Raw genomic sequence first — 14,861 nt, forward strand, 5'->3', positions numbered from 1 at the left:
GTAGGTTCCATGAGCTTCAAGTGCATATCAAGTACTTGTTCTTGATAGCAAAGTTCTCTAGTTTCTCATTGCTTTTCTCCAAATATCCACAGGTTCCATTCATCCTTTCAAATACAGCTCAGTCATCACTTTACACATGTAAAGAAACACTTCCATCCCATGAGAGCCCCCTTCATTTAGCTAACTGAGGCATACTTTTGAGTGTTGTTATGACAAATCACAAAATCTGAAAAGAAGAGGTTCTGCTTCCATCCACCTTAGTGTACTAAATTGCTACTAAATATTTTGTTGGTCTGGACTAAAATGATTGCTCAATGGTTAAAGTCTGGGCTTCCAGAGGATTAGACTTTGATTCTTACCACCAATATCCATGGCATGCAACAATCTGTAACTGCAGCTTCAGAAGATGTGAAATCCTCTTATTATCTGCATAGACACTAACAAGCAGGCAGCGTACACTCACTCGGACAAAGCAGAAAAAAAGGCAAAAGAAAAAAGAAAGAAAAAAGGGAGGGAAGGACAGAGTGAGGGAGGAAAGGAAGAAGGAAGGAAGGAAAGAAGGAAGGAAGGAAGGAAGGAAGGAAGGGAGGGAGGAAGGGAGGGAGGAAGGAAGGAAGGAAGGAAGAAAATATAAACATAACTAAAAATAATATATTTTTGTATTTTCTCAGAAGGTGATATTTTTTACTGACATGCATATAGTTAGAAAAAAATGGCTTCTGTTATTAATTTAAAGAATAAAGAAAAGTATAACAACCACAATTAGAATTAGTGATTGAAGGGCATTCTAGTGAGTGGTTAAAAAACGTCGTTTCTCTAGCTAGCAGCCTAGTGCAGTTAGTGAGCATGAATAAGTTTAACTATGTACTGACATCTTTTTGTGATATTAGTATTAACATCCTAACTTAAAGATAAATGAGAAAGAAAAGGTTCTAGTTGAAAAGTCATGTGTTCATGTGTCAAGATGATATTTGTGATTTTTATGTCAATTTGACACAAGAAAGAGTCATCAGAGGAGAGAATCTCAAGTGGAAAAATCACCTTACAAAGTCAGGCTTTAGATAAGGCTGGAGGACTTTTTATTCATTAGTTGTTGATAAGGGATGGATCAAACAGTTACTGGGCAGGTGTTCTTGAGCTCTATAAGAAAGCTAAATACAGAAGTGGATGCTCACAGTCATCCACATATAGGATGGAACACAGGGCCCCCAATGTAGGAGCTAGAGAAAGTACCTGTCTTAGTCAGGGTTTCTATTCCTCCACAAACATCATGACCAAGAAGCAAGTTGGGGAGGAAAGGGTTTATTTGGCTTACACTTCCATGCTGCTGTTCATCACCAAAGAAGTAGGACTGGAACTCAAGCAGGTCAGAAAGCAGGAGCTGATGAAGAGGCCATGGAGGGATGTTCTTTATTGGCTTGCTTCCCCTGGCTTGCTCACCCTGCCCTCTTATAGAACCCAAGACTACCAGCCCAGAGATGGTCCCACCCACAAGGGGCCTTTCCCTCTTGATCACTAATTGAGAAAATGCCTTACAGTTGGATCTCATGGAGGCATTTCCTCAACTGAAGCTCCTTTCTCTGTGATAACTCCAGCTGTGTCAAGTTGACACAAAACTAACCAGTATAGTACCCAAGAGCTGAAGGGGTCTGCAACCCTATAGGAACAACAATATGAACTAACCATTACCCCCAGAGCTCATGTCTCTAGCTGCATATGGAACAGAAGATGGACTAGTCAGCCATCATTGGGTAGAGAGGCCCCTTGGTCTAGCAAACTTTATATATCTCAGGACAGGGGAACGCCAGGGCCAATAAGTGGGAGTGGGTGGGTAGGGGAGCAGGGTGGGGGGAGGGTATAGGGGACTTTTGGATAGCATTTGAAATGTAAATGAAGAAAATATCTAATAAAAATTTAAAAAATAAAATGAAACGAATTTTAGCTAAAAAAAAAAAAAAAAAAAGCAGGCTGAGTAAGCAATGAGGAGCAAGCCAGAAAACAGCATTTCTCTGTAGTCTCTGTGTTGGCTTCTGCCTCCAGGTTTCTTTCTTGCTTGAGTTCCTGCCTTGACTTCCTTTGATGACAAACTGTGATGTGGAAGCATAACTGGGTAAACCATTTTCTCCAAAATTATTTCCATCATGGTGTTACATCTCAACAGTAGTAACCATGATACAATAGGCTAATTTTGACATCATCCAAATCATGAAGAACTAGATTCCAAATACAATCTTAGTGGCTGGGTACGTTTTTGTTCAGTGGGCAGCTAGTGCTCTGTGCACCATATCTCACCCTGATACCCAGATGTAAGAAGGCACACTAGGAAATCTAAAGGTATCCAGGCATCATGAAATCCAAAGTCAAGCCGTTTTCATGGTGCTTAGAATAGACCTTAAATTCTCCTGTGTGCTACCAAGTACTCTATAACTAATACCATTTCAAGTTAAGAATAAACTAAAATAGGCTCATTTGGCTTATTTTTCTAATTGCTATTTTTCTACCCTGATAATAAAGTACTGCCTAAAATTTGGTCAATCCCCCATACCATTTTTTGTTTGTTTGTTTGTTTGTTTGTTTGTTTGTTTTTTGAGACAGGGCTTCTCTGTGTCCTGGACTCACTCTGTAGACCAGGCTGGCCTTGAACTCAGAAATCTGCCTGCCTCTGCCTCCCAAGTGTTGAGATTAAGGGTGTGCACCACCACTGCCCAGCCCCCCATACCATTTTTAATATGTAGTTGAGGTTTTTCTAGGCCAATGTATTGAAGACTGAGGCCAATCTGGCAAAGAGGATCACATCCAGATATTTATTTGGAGTTAAATATTCCAAAATTAGGAGCAAGAAAAAAATATAAACTCACCTTAATTTGCAATTATTCCCCTGACACTTGAAGTACTTATCTTTTACTTTCTCTGTGATGTTCTGATGCTAGCATGATACACATGTTAAGTGACTTACACCAGTAATCAAGAGGTCAGTTACTAGCTATGGGACCGACAGGAATTTACATAATAAACTTGAGACGATTTCTCTAGGCATGGAGCATTAGTCCTTATAATACGGTTCTCACAGTATAAATGCTTACACTAAGTCTTAGGTAAAAATCCTGAAAAGTGTGAATTTTTCACAATTATTGAGCACACTACTTTTATACCATCAAGACTAAAGGTCTTGTCCCTGGAATAACAACTCAGGTCTTACATTCCTTAGCATTTGAACTTTATGGTCTACTTGTCTCCCCAGATCTCTACCTCTAATACCAGAATATTTTGAGTTTAGGATTTGTGTTAGCTAATTTTTGATTTTAGTCCCTGAAACCAAACAGCTGACATAAGGAACATGAGAAAGAAAGGGTTTCTTTGGGTTGAGTTTTAAGATTTTCAGTCATGGTAGAATTCATGTTTCTGAAATTGTTGTGAGGCAACAGTAGTCAAAAGGAAGTGAAGACGGAGAGCAAGAGATTAGGGACAAAACACCTTTAAAGATGTTCCTTTACTTGCCCCTATTAGCCAGGTATCACCTTTGAAATGTGCAGAATTTTGACGAATTGTGAGCCTATAGTAGCACTTCATATTCTATCAGGTTTCAACATATGAGAAATTTAAGGGGATTCAACTGTGAATTCTATAACTTATATAGGAGGCTTGTAACATGAAACTATAGTTTTAATATTATTTGAGAAAAAGGTAGCTAATTGCTTAGAATTGCAAACTCCTTGTATACCACAAGAGGATATTTTCCCATTAAATTAAATGTTAGTAATTTAGCAAACATCACTAATTTAGCTCTAATTAACTCAGACAGTTGAAAAGAATTGGAAAGGTCTTTAATTATATTTAAGAAGTAACTAGAAAAATATTAATCTTTATAAAGCATATTTATAAATAGAGATAATTTTAAGATAAAGTAGAAAATGTATTTTCAAACTTGTGCTATAAAATACAATTAATGTATATAAAACAACATTAATTGTATTTTATAGCACAAGTTTGAAAATATATAAACATATACATATACATATACATATACATATACATATACATATACATATACATATACATATACATATACATATACACATACATATACATATATATTACTTTCTAGATTGATCAGGTAAATGTCCAAATGAAACAGAAGCTACACTGGTTTCTTAATAATAAAATTTCCCCATCTTTAAGGTCATCTTACTTGTGATTCTTAAGGCAGAAGTCATATGGAATTACTTAATGAATTTTTTGAACACCAGAAAAGGTATGAAATTGACAAAAGCACATGTGATAATACTGATGTAGGGATGTTTTCTGGCATATCTGAGGTATGTCTCCTAAAGTAAATGTGTGAGAATGTCCATGCAGTAGCAGTATTTAGAGATGGGTCCATTTAGGGAGTCATGTGGGTTAAACCGCATTGTGGAAATGAAAGACTTGTGAATACATTTATGTAGCAATCTGCAAGAGCAAGTAGGCATACATTGGAGCAATGCTCTTCATGATGGGCTCCCATGATTTTTATTTCATACATGATCTCATGATGCAATGCCTACAGCCACATTATGACAAGAATGTAGATATTGTTATCTTGAAGTTTGACTTTTAATTGTCCAGAATTAAAAAGATTAACACTTTGATCTTTAAGTATATTTTAACTTCTTATTGGTTCTTTGTTAGTTTCACATCATGCAACTCAATCCTGCTCATCTCCTAGTCTCCTTTGCATTTGCAACATACCCCAATAAACACACACACACACACACACACACACAGAGAGAGAGAGAGAGAGAGAGAGAGAGAGAGAGAGAGAGAGAGAGCAATAGCAACAAAAACAAAGTATAGAAAACATCATGAAAATTGTAGTATGTCACAGTGTATCTGTCCCACACATCTTCAATTGCAAAATGGTTATTGCAATGAGGCATTGGTCTGGTTTGAGATCTATGACTTCTGTGACACCATCAGAGTTAGATCCTCAGAGGGTCTCCTAATTATCCTGTAGTTCCACTGTGTCATGAAGATCCTGAAGCTTTCGAACAGCAGGACTGAAACTTTCCCATATTACAAGCATTTGAAGATGATAAAGATTTGGCCATAGGCCAATTCAGAACCCTGGATGTGGGGCTGGGTGGTAACTGAGCCGGTCAGGCCTCTGGATCTCCCTTATCCACACCACCAGGAAAGTTCTTTTTTTTTTTTTTTTGATTTTTAATATTTTTATTACATATTTTCCTCAATTACATTTCCAATGCTATCCCAAAAGTCCCCCATAGCGCCCCCCACTTCCCTACCCACCCATTCCCATTCTTTTGGCCCTGGCATTCCCCTATATTGGGGCATATAAAGTTTGCAAGTCCAATGGGCCTCTCTTTCCATTGATGGCCGACTAGGCCATCTTTCGATACATATGCAGCTAGAGACAAGAGCTCCGGGGTTCTGGTTAGTACATCATGTTGTTCCAACAATAGGGTTGCAGATCCCTTTAGCTCCTTGGGTACTTTCTCTAGCTTCTCCATTGGGAGCCCTGTGATACATCCAATAGCTGACTGTGAACATCCACTCCTGTGTTTGCTAGGCCCCGGCATCGTCTCACAAGAGACAGCTATATTTGGGTCCTTTCAGCAAAATCTTGCTAGTGTATGCAATGGTGTCAGCGTTTAGAAGCTGATTATGGGATGGATCCCTGGATACGGCAGTCTCTAAATGGTCCATCCTTTCATCACAGCTACGAACTTTGTCTCTGTAACTCCTTCCCTGGGTGTTTTGTTCCCAATTCTAAGAAGGTGCACAGTGTCCACACTTTGGTCTTCATTCTTCTTGAGTTTCATGCGTTTATCAAATTGGAAAGTTCTATAGTACTGTTTCTGCAAGGTCACCCAATGGTGCCTTTGGCAAGAGAAGGGTCAACTCTCCTATTCTCATAGATTTAGAGTCAGCTCACCTATATCTGTGCCTCCAGAGCCAGCTCCACTGTGATTCTCAGTCAATATGCTAGCTAGGCCCAGTCTCCTAAGTGTTTCACACTGTGAGGTGCTGAGACAGCTCTACCACATTCACAGCCTTGGGGCTGGCTCATCCCTGCCTTTGTCATTAGGGCCAACTCCACTGTAACATGTTACAGTCACTAGCTCTCCTGCTCTTATGAGTTCAGGGACAGATCTCCTGCATAGTACAGGAGATGAAGGGCTAGCAGCTGTGGGGGTGGGGTGGGTGGGTATCACCTCCATACTCATTCCAACTCAAGGCAGAGGACTGGCAGAGCCAGCTCCCCTACTCCTTTAACCTCAGGTTTGGCATACTCATGCCCTCGTAACCAGGATCAGTTCTACTTTGCTCCATAGCTGAGGGCCAAGGCTAGTTCTTCCAAGTTTTGCAGCTAGTGGGGAAAAGAAATAGCTCTCATGAGTTCAGGACACTCTGGGTAGCTTTCCTGAATGTCAGAGGTATCAAGGAGCTGGAGATGGGGGGTGTGGCAGGAGCATCACTTCTGTGTCTGTGATCCCACACTGCAGACAAATGGTAAGGTCAGCTTTCCCATACTGACAGGCTTACAGGGTCATCTCACCCACACTCCTGCCACCAGAGGCAGCCCCATTGTGCTGCATGGGCTGTCTGCATCCAGTGAGGGATGAGTCCAGAATGCACACCCTATGAACATCCTTGTGGTCCCCTACAGCTGACCCAACCAGGAGCATTAGTATATTCTCTAGTGATAATATGAGCCATGGACACTGATAACCCAGCTGTTTTGTAGCCATGTACCCAGAATGGCCCTCAGCATCAGCTGATGCTGGGACCCCACCATGGCCCCAGGTGGTAGGGCTGGATAGTGACAACAGGCTACTCCTCTTTGCCCTCAAGTCACCTGATCCATCTCTCTTCAAAATGCTAAAGTTATTCCATTGCTCTTTCTATTCTATTTGACCACCACATACTCACACTTTAGGGTGGTTCCTTCTGTGGGCTGGCCACATGGTTTACAGGCCTCTGGGTGACATACTACATTCATGCTAAGTGATGTAGAGTAGCTACAAGCAGGTATCCATGTCCCTTCTGGATGGCAGGTCTGTGGGTGGCATGGTGATCAGCAGGTCCCTATCTGCCTTCCACTTCCCCAGCTGTGATACCTGGATTTGATTTGATTTGATGTGATTTTATGAGTCCTAAGCATAAGACAGCTCCAGCCACCAAGGCAGGCACCAAGCTAGGATGAACAAAGAACTGCCATCTGCTCTGCCTCTGACTGATATAAGAACACCATCACTAGCAAGGTATCTCTTTGCCCATTGCCAGGGAGGACACTTTGTCCTTAATAAATGATGCAATAGTTGTTATCCATATAAAGAATATTTTTGGATGATTTCTGTGTCTATAATTTCATGACCTTGACTTAGACTTATACGTTTAGTTATGTGCTGAAATAGAGAAGAAGAAACTGTTACCATTAGTGGAGATTTCACATGTAACCAAACAAGTAAAGTCTTTTAAATTTACAATTAGACTAAAAGAGATATTTTCTGAGCACCTTCTTTTTCTCCCACTCAATTATGAATTTGAAATATTGTTTTATAATATAAACTGTACAAATATATACAAACATATGCATGTACACATGCACACAGGTACATATGCACAAATATACGTATAATACAAATATGCATAGGCATGTTGTATGCACATATAGACAACTAAATTTATAATTATGCCAATGGCTCAACAGCTAATTATTTTCATGACCTTGAAAGTAATTCGAATATTTACTTCAGTGTACAATTACGAAAAGAATTTCTTTCAAATTATAGGTCATTAAGTTGAATCTTTTCAAGGAATTTTTGTTTAAGCAGTGAATTATATTAATTATTTAAGATACCTTTTCAAGAAATGTGGCCAGTTGTAATCCATATTTCCAAATAATTCCAAAAGAACTCATTTATTAAATTCTTTCATTATGTTTTTGTCATTGTTATTGGCATGTATGCTCTGACGTTTGGGAAAAAGAAATTTTCAGAAACTCAACATTAAAAATGAGTATTCAACTGTGATAGAGGACAAGGTGTTTTAATGTTATTGATTTTCAGAATTTTCTATTGCCTACCATTTTAATCTAGGCCTCTCAATAGAAATAAATAAATAGCCATCAATATATCTGTAAGGCAGACAAATGGGACTTCTGAAAATTCTCATGTGGAGACTTTGAGTTATTTTCTGACTCAGCACACAATGGCTTAATAGCAGAAAGTTCTGAACTGTGACTTAGTATCTAGTTAGAGGCTAGGGGTCAAGATTATTACCAAGAGCACTCCCTGTCTCTACTGACACAGATTTTCCCTTAATATAATACATTAAGACCATATTTTCCCATCCCTTTACCCTACCCAGCTGTCCCCCACCAACCCTCTCCTATAGATCCTCACCCCCTCCATTTTCCTTCAGAAATGAGCAAGAAAAAAAGTGACAGCAATAATAAAGGACGAGGCAAGGTACATAAAAGTTGAGGCAAAACCTTTATATTGAGGCCAAACAAGACAACCCAGTAGGAGGAGAACAGTCTCAAGAGTAGGCAAAGGAGTCAGAGACACACTTGTTCTCCTGTAAGGACTCCCACAAAAACCACCAAGCTAATGGCCATAAGTCTCTCAGAAGACAGTTGTTGGGCTCCTATCTGTAAGCATAACAGTATCATTAATTGTATCACGGGTGGGCTCTCTCTCATGAAATGAGTTTCTTGTTGGACCTGTCATGGGTTGGCCATTCCCTCAATTTCTGTTCCATCTTTTTCACTGCACTTCTTGTAGGCAAAGCAAATTGTGGTTCTAAGATTTTGTTGGCAGGTTAGTGTTTCCCCTCCTTCCTCTGGAAGTCTGACCTGGCTACAGAAGGTGGCCACTTCAGGTTCCATATCCCCAGATGCTAGTAGTCTCAGCTAGAGTCACCCCCATAGACTTTAGGGAGCATCCCTCAAGCCAGGTCTTCAGTTTGTCCCAGAGATGCCCTGTGCTCCAGCAGATTTTATTTCTCTCTCCCAGACCTCTCCAATATATCTCTTTGTACCTGATCCCCATCCATGTTCTTGGCCCCATATTTTCCCACCTATTTTCATCCCTTTATCTACCTCTGATGTTCTTTTTACTTCGCCTTCTCAGTGAGATTCAAGCATCCTTCTTTGGTCCATCCTCATTACTTAGCTTCTTTGGATGTGTGGATTGTAGCCATGTTATCTTGTACTTTATTGATAATCAATAATCTCCGGCTGGAGAGATGGCTCAGTGGTTAAGAGCACTGACTCTTCTTCCAAAGGTCCTGATTTCAATACCCAACACCCACATGGTGGCTCACAACCATCTGTAAAGGTATTTGATTCCCCCTTCTGGTGTGTCTGGAAACAACTACAGTGTACTCATATAAATAAAATAAATCTTAAAAGAACAATAATCTCCATTTATAAGTGAGTATATACCATGTGTGCCTTTCTGGGTCTGAGTTACCTCACTCAGAATGAGTTGTATCCATTTGCTTGAAATTTTCATGATATCTTTGGTTTTAGTAGCTGAGTAGTATTCCATTGTGTAAATGTACCAAAATTTCTTTGTTCATTCTTTGATTGAGGGGCATATAGGTTGTTTCCAGACTCTGCCTTGAACTTTTGATTCTACTGTCTCCAGCCCCATGTGGAGCCATAAATCAAACAAACATTTATTTGTTTTATCTCTGTGAAAATAACTTGTGAAACTTACCTTAAGCCATGAAAGATGTATGATGGCTCAAAAATTATAACCTTTAGTTATATTAATGATAATCATACATTGCTTTGGACCTGAGGTAAAACAGAGCTTCACTGGCTAGCAGACAGAATATGAGGTGTAAATATGCCCACCTCTTTGAAATAAGAAAGCAGAGTGTGTGTGTGGAGGGGGGAGTCACCCCCTAGTGGCACACTGCCTCTAACTATAGCTTACTTTCTATTATTCCCACCACTTCCCACCCAAAAAGTGTCAAAAGCTGGAGAGCAAGTTTTCAACATATGAAGCCATAGTGGACATTTGATATTTAAATTCTATTGAATTAAATTTAAATTTAAATTCTATTCTCTGGTTCTTTTAGAACTCCGAATTTGTTTATCCAGAATTACATCCTGAGATGATTTTATGAGTTTCACTTCCTCTGAGAATGTCAGGGAATATTTGCTTCCTTTTAAATTCACTATATTAACTGCTTTAAACCTATTGACTATTTTTGAAATTTATTTCCCAAAAAGCTTAGCATTTTGTTTAAAAAGTTTGCCATGTGTTTCTAATTCTGTACATTACTTTTTCCCATTTCTGCATTTTCTAGCAGAGCTGTATTATTTACTTTGACATATCTTCTGAGGATGTATTTTTCAACCCTATAATTGTTTGTGGTAATAATTAAGATATTCCATACTTTCAATATTTTGGAGTCCAAAACTTAATATTTCAGTTATTTCTTTAGCAAAAATTGACTATCTAAAAACACATTAGTTCTAAATGTGATATAATAGTTTTCTTTTTAAATATGAAACTTTGGGAATTTATATAGGGATATAACAACTTATGATAGGCAACTTTCCAAAAAAATTTAAGTAAAATTGTCCCTTTCAATGCATTAGGAATAATATATCAATTTAGATATACATACAGATATAAACATAAACATATAAGCTGTAATATGACTATAAATTTCTTTTGCCTTTTCAGGGGGAGAGGTGAGCAAACACCTATTTACCACAGAGATGACCCAGATTATAAACTGAAGAAATTATTCCACTCAAGCCTCAGTGAATTAACTAGACTTTGTTGCATGAGAATAGGCCTTCTAGTTTGTTTTTTTCCCCCTTTTTTTACTCTCTTTTTTTAATTAGGTATTTTCTTCATTTACATTTCAAATGCTATCCCAAAAGTCCCCCATACCCCCCCCCACACACACACACACTTCCCTTCCACCCACTCCCACTTCTTGGCCCTGGCTTTCCCCTGTACTGGGGCATATAAAGTTTGCAAGACCAAGGGGCCTCTCTTCCCTATAATGGCCAACTAGGCCATCTTCTACTAAATATGCAGCTAGAGACATGAGCTCTGGGAATACTGGTTAGTTCGTATTGTTGTTTCACCTATAGGGTTGCAGACCCCTTTAGCTCCTTGGGTACTTTCTCTAGCTCCTCTATTGGGGGCCCTGTGTTCCATCCAATAGTGGACTGTGAGCATCCACTTCTGTGTTTGCCAGGCATTTCAAATGTTATCCCTTTTTCCATTTTCCACTCTGGAAACCCCCTAGTCTATCCTCCCTCCCCCTGCTTATATGAGGGTATTCTTCCACCTACCTACCCAGTCCAGACTCCCCACTCTAGCATTTTCCTACACTGGGGAATCAAGCCTTCATAGGACAGATGGCCTTTCCTCCTGTTGATGCCTGACAAGGCCATCCTCTGCTACATGTGCAGCTGCAACCACAGGTCTTTCCATGTGTACTCTTTGGTTGGTGGTTTAGTCCCTGAGAACTCTGGGGAGTCTAGTTAGTTGATATTGTTGTTCTTCCTATGGATTGCAAACCCCTTCTGTTTCTTCAGTCCTCTCGTTAACTCTTCCATTGGGAAACCCATGCTCCGTCCAATAGTTGGCTATGAATATCTGCCTCTGTATTTGTCTGGCTCTGGCAGAGCTCATCAGGAAACAGCTATATCAGGCTCCTGTCAGTAAGCACTTCTTGCTATACTCTGTAGTTTCTGGGTTTGTTATCTGCATATGGGATGGATCCTCAGGTGGGGCAGTCTATGAATGGCCTTTCCTCCAGTCTCTGCTCTGCACATTGTCTCTGTATATCCTCACTTGAGTATTTTGTTCTTCCTTCTAAGAAGGACTGAAGCATCCACAATTTGGTCTTCCTTCTTCTTGAGCTTCATGTGGTCTGTGAATTGTACTTGGGTAATCTGAGCTTTTGGGCTAATATCTATTTATCAGTGAGTGCATTTCATATGTATTCTTTTTTGACTGGGTTACCTCACTCAGGATAATATTTTCTAATTCGATCCATTTTCCTAAGAATTTCATGAAGCCATTGTTTTTAATAGAGTAGTAGTAATCCAAGCTGTAAATGTACCACATTTTCTATATCCATTCCTCTGTTGAAGGACATCAGGATTCTTTCCTTCTTCTGGCTATTATAAGCAAAGTGGAGCATGTATCCTTGTTATATATTGGAGCTTCTTTCCTTCTTCTGGCTATTATAAGCAAAGTGGAGCATGTATCCTTGTTATATATTGGAGCATCTTTTGAGTATATGCCTAGGAGTGGTATATTTGAATCCTAAGGTAGTACTATGTCCAATTTTCTGAGGGCTCTGCAGACTGATTTCCAGAATGGTTGTACCAGCTTGCAATCCGCTCCCCCCAACAATGGAAGAGTGTCCTCTTTCTCTACATTCTTGCCAGAATCTAATGTCACCTGAGTTTTTGTTCTTAGCCATTCTGACTGGTGTGAGATAGAATCTCAGGGTTGTTTTGATTTGCATTTCCCTGATGAATAGAGTTGTTGGACATTTCTTTAGGTGCTTCTCAGCCATTCAATATTCCTCAGTTTTGAATTCTTTGTTTTGCTCTATACTCCAGATTTTTATTATATTTTACTAGATATTTTATTTATTTAAATTTTAAGTGTTACCATCTTTCCTGGTTTCCCCTTTAAAAACCTCCTATCTCACCCCCCACCCTGCTTACCAATCCACCCCCTCATGCTTCCCTGTCCTATCATTTCCCTACACTGGGGCACCTCATTTTTAATAGGGTTATTTGATTCTCTGGAGTCAAATTTCTTGAGTTCTTTGTATACATTCAATATTAGCCCTCTATCAGATGTAAGATAGGTAAACCTCAGCCGGGCATGGTGGCACATGCCTTTAATCCCAGCACTAGGGAGGCAGAGGCAGGTAGATTTCTGAGTTCGAGGCCAGCCTGGTCTACAAAGTGAGTTCCAGGACAGCCAGGCCTATACAGAAAAAACCTGTCTTGAAAAACCAAAAAAAAAAAAAAAAACAACAAAAAAAAAAAAACCAAAACAAAACAAAACAAAAAAACCCAACCTCTTTCCCAATCTGCTGTGTGCAGTTTGTCCTATTGACTGTGTGTTTTGGCTTCTAGAAGCTTTGCAATTTTATGAAGTCCCATTTGTAGATTGTTGATCTTAGAGCATAAGAAAATTTCCCCAGTGCCCATGTGTTCAAGGCTTTTCCCCACTTTCTCTTCTATTAGTTTTAGTGTATCTGGATTTATATGGAGGTCCTTAATCCACTTGAACTTGAGCTTTATACAAGGTGATAAGTATGGATAGATTTGCATTGTTCTACATGCTGACCTCCAGTTGAACCAGCACCATTTTTGAAAATGCTGTCTTTTTTCCACTGGATGGTTTTAGGTCCTTTGCCAAAGATCAAGTGACAATAGGTGTATGGCTTCATTTCTGGATCTTCAATTCTTTTCCATTGATTTACCTGCCTGTCTCTGTATCAACACCATGCAGGGTTTTTTGTTTGTTTCTTTGTTTTGTTTTGTTTTTTATATCACAACTTTTCTGTAATGCAACTTGAGGTAGGGATGGTGATTCCCCAGAAGTTCTTTTTATTTTTGAGAATTTTTTTTATCCTGAGCTTTTTGTTATTCTAAATGACTTGAGAATTGCCTTTCGACTCTATGAAGAACTGAGTTGGATTTTTGCTTGGGATAGTATGGAATATGAAGATTGCTTTCAGCAAGATGGCCATTTCTATTATTTTATCTTGCCAATCCATGAGCATTGGAGATATTTCCATCTAATTTCTTTCTTCAGAGACTTGAAGTTCTTGTCATACAGTTCTTTCACTTGCTTGGTTAGAGTCATACCAAGGTATTTTATATTTTTTGTGATTATTGTGAAGTATGTAGTTTACCTAATTTCTTTCTAAGCCTGCTTATCCTTTGAGTAGAGGAAGGCTAATGATTTGTTTGAGTTAAATTTATCTCCATCCACTTTCCTAAAGCTGTTTATCAGGTCTAGGAGATCTCTGGTGAAAATTTTGGGGTCACTTAAGTATACTATCATATCACCTGCAAATAGTGATTTTTTTACTTCTTCTTTTCCAATTTGTATCCCTTTTGACCCCCTTTTGTGATCTACTTGCTCTGCCTTGGACTTTGAGTACTACAGTGAATAGGAAGGGAGAGACTTGGATTCCTTTAAGTTTCTCTCCATGTAGTTTGATGTTCATTCCTGGTTTGCTGTATATTGCTTTTACTATGTTCAGGTATGGAACTTGAATTCCTGATCTTTGTAAGACTTTTAGCATAAAGGGGTGTTGAATTTGGTCAAATGCTTTCTCAGCATCTAATGGAATGATCACATACCCCCCCTCCCTTTGAGTTTGTTTATATAGTGAATTACATTGATGGGAATTGAATTTCTGATCTTTCTAAGACTTTTAACATGAAGGGTTGTTGAATTTGGTCAAATGCTTTCTCAGCATCTAATGAAATGATCTTTTTTTTTCTTTGAGTTTGTTTGTATAGTGTATTACATTGATGGATTTCATATATTGAACCATTCCTGCATCCCTGGGATGAAGCCTACTTGCTCATAATGGATGATCAATTTAATGTGTTTTTGGATATTCAGTTTGCAAAAATTGTATTGAGTATTTTCACATTGATATTTATAAGTGAAATTGCTTGGATTTTCTTTTTCTTTGTTGAGTCTGTGCGGTTTAGTTGTGAGTGTAATTGTGGTTTCATAGAACGAATTTGGCAATGTTTCTTCTGTTTCTATTTTGTGGAATAGTTTGAAGAGTATTGGTATTAGGTTTTCTTTGAAGGTCTGATAGAATTCTGC

At 38.8% G+C, this 14,861-nt stretch overlaps 1 non-coding gene across 1 annotated transcript; it reads right to left on the reverse strand.

The window, feature by feature from the left end:
• Window positions 1-7,145: 7,145 nt before the first annotated feature.
• On the reverse strand, window positions 7,146-7,289 carry LOC115030486 (small nucleolar RNA SNORA48). The gene has a single exon (XR_003836081.1). It is a non-coding gene; the product is annotated as a small nucleolar RNA SNORA48 (small nucleolar RNA).
• Window positions 7,290-14,861: the final 7,572 nt, after the last annotated feature.

The sequence above is a fragment of the Mus caroli genome, unplaced genomic scaffold, assembly GCF_978045245.1.
Source record: "Mus caroli unplaced genomic scaffold, Mus_caroli_1 scaffold_2, whole genome shotgun sequence".
Classification (NCBI taxonomy): Eukaryota; Metazoa; Chordata; class Mammalia; order Rodentia; family Muridae; genus Mus; species Mus caroli.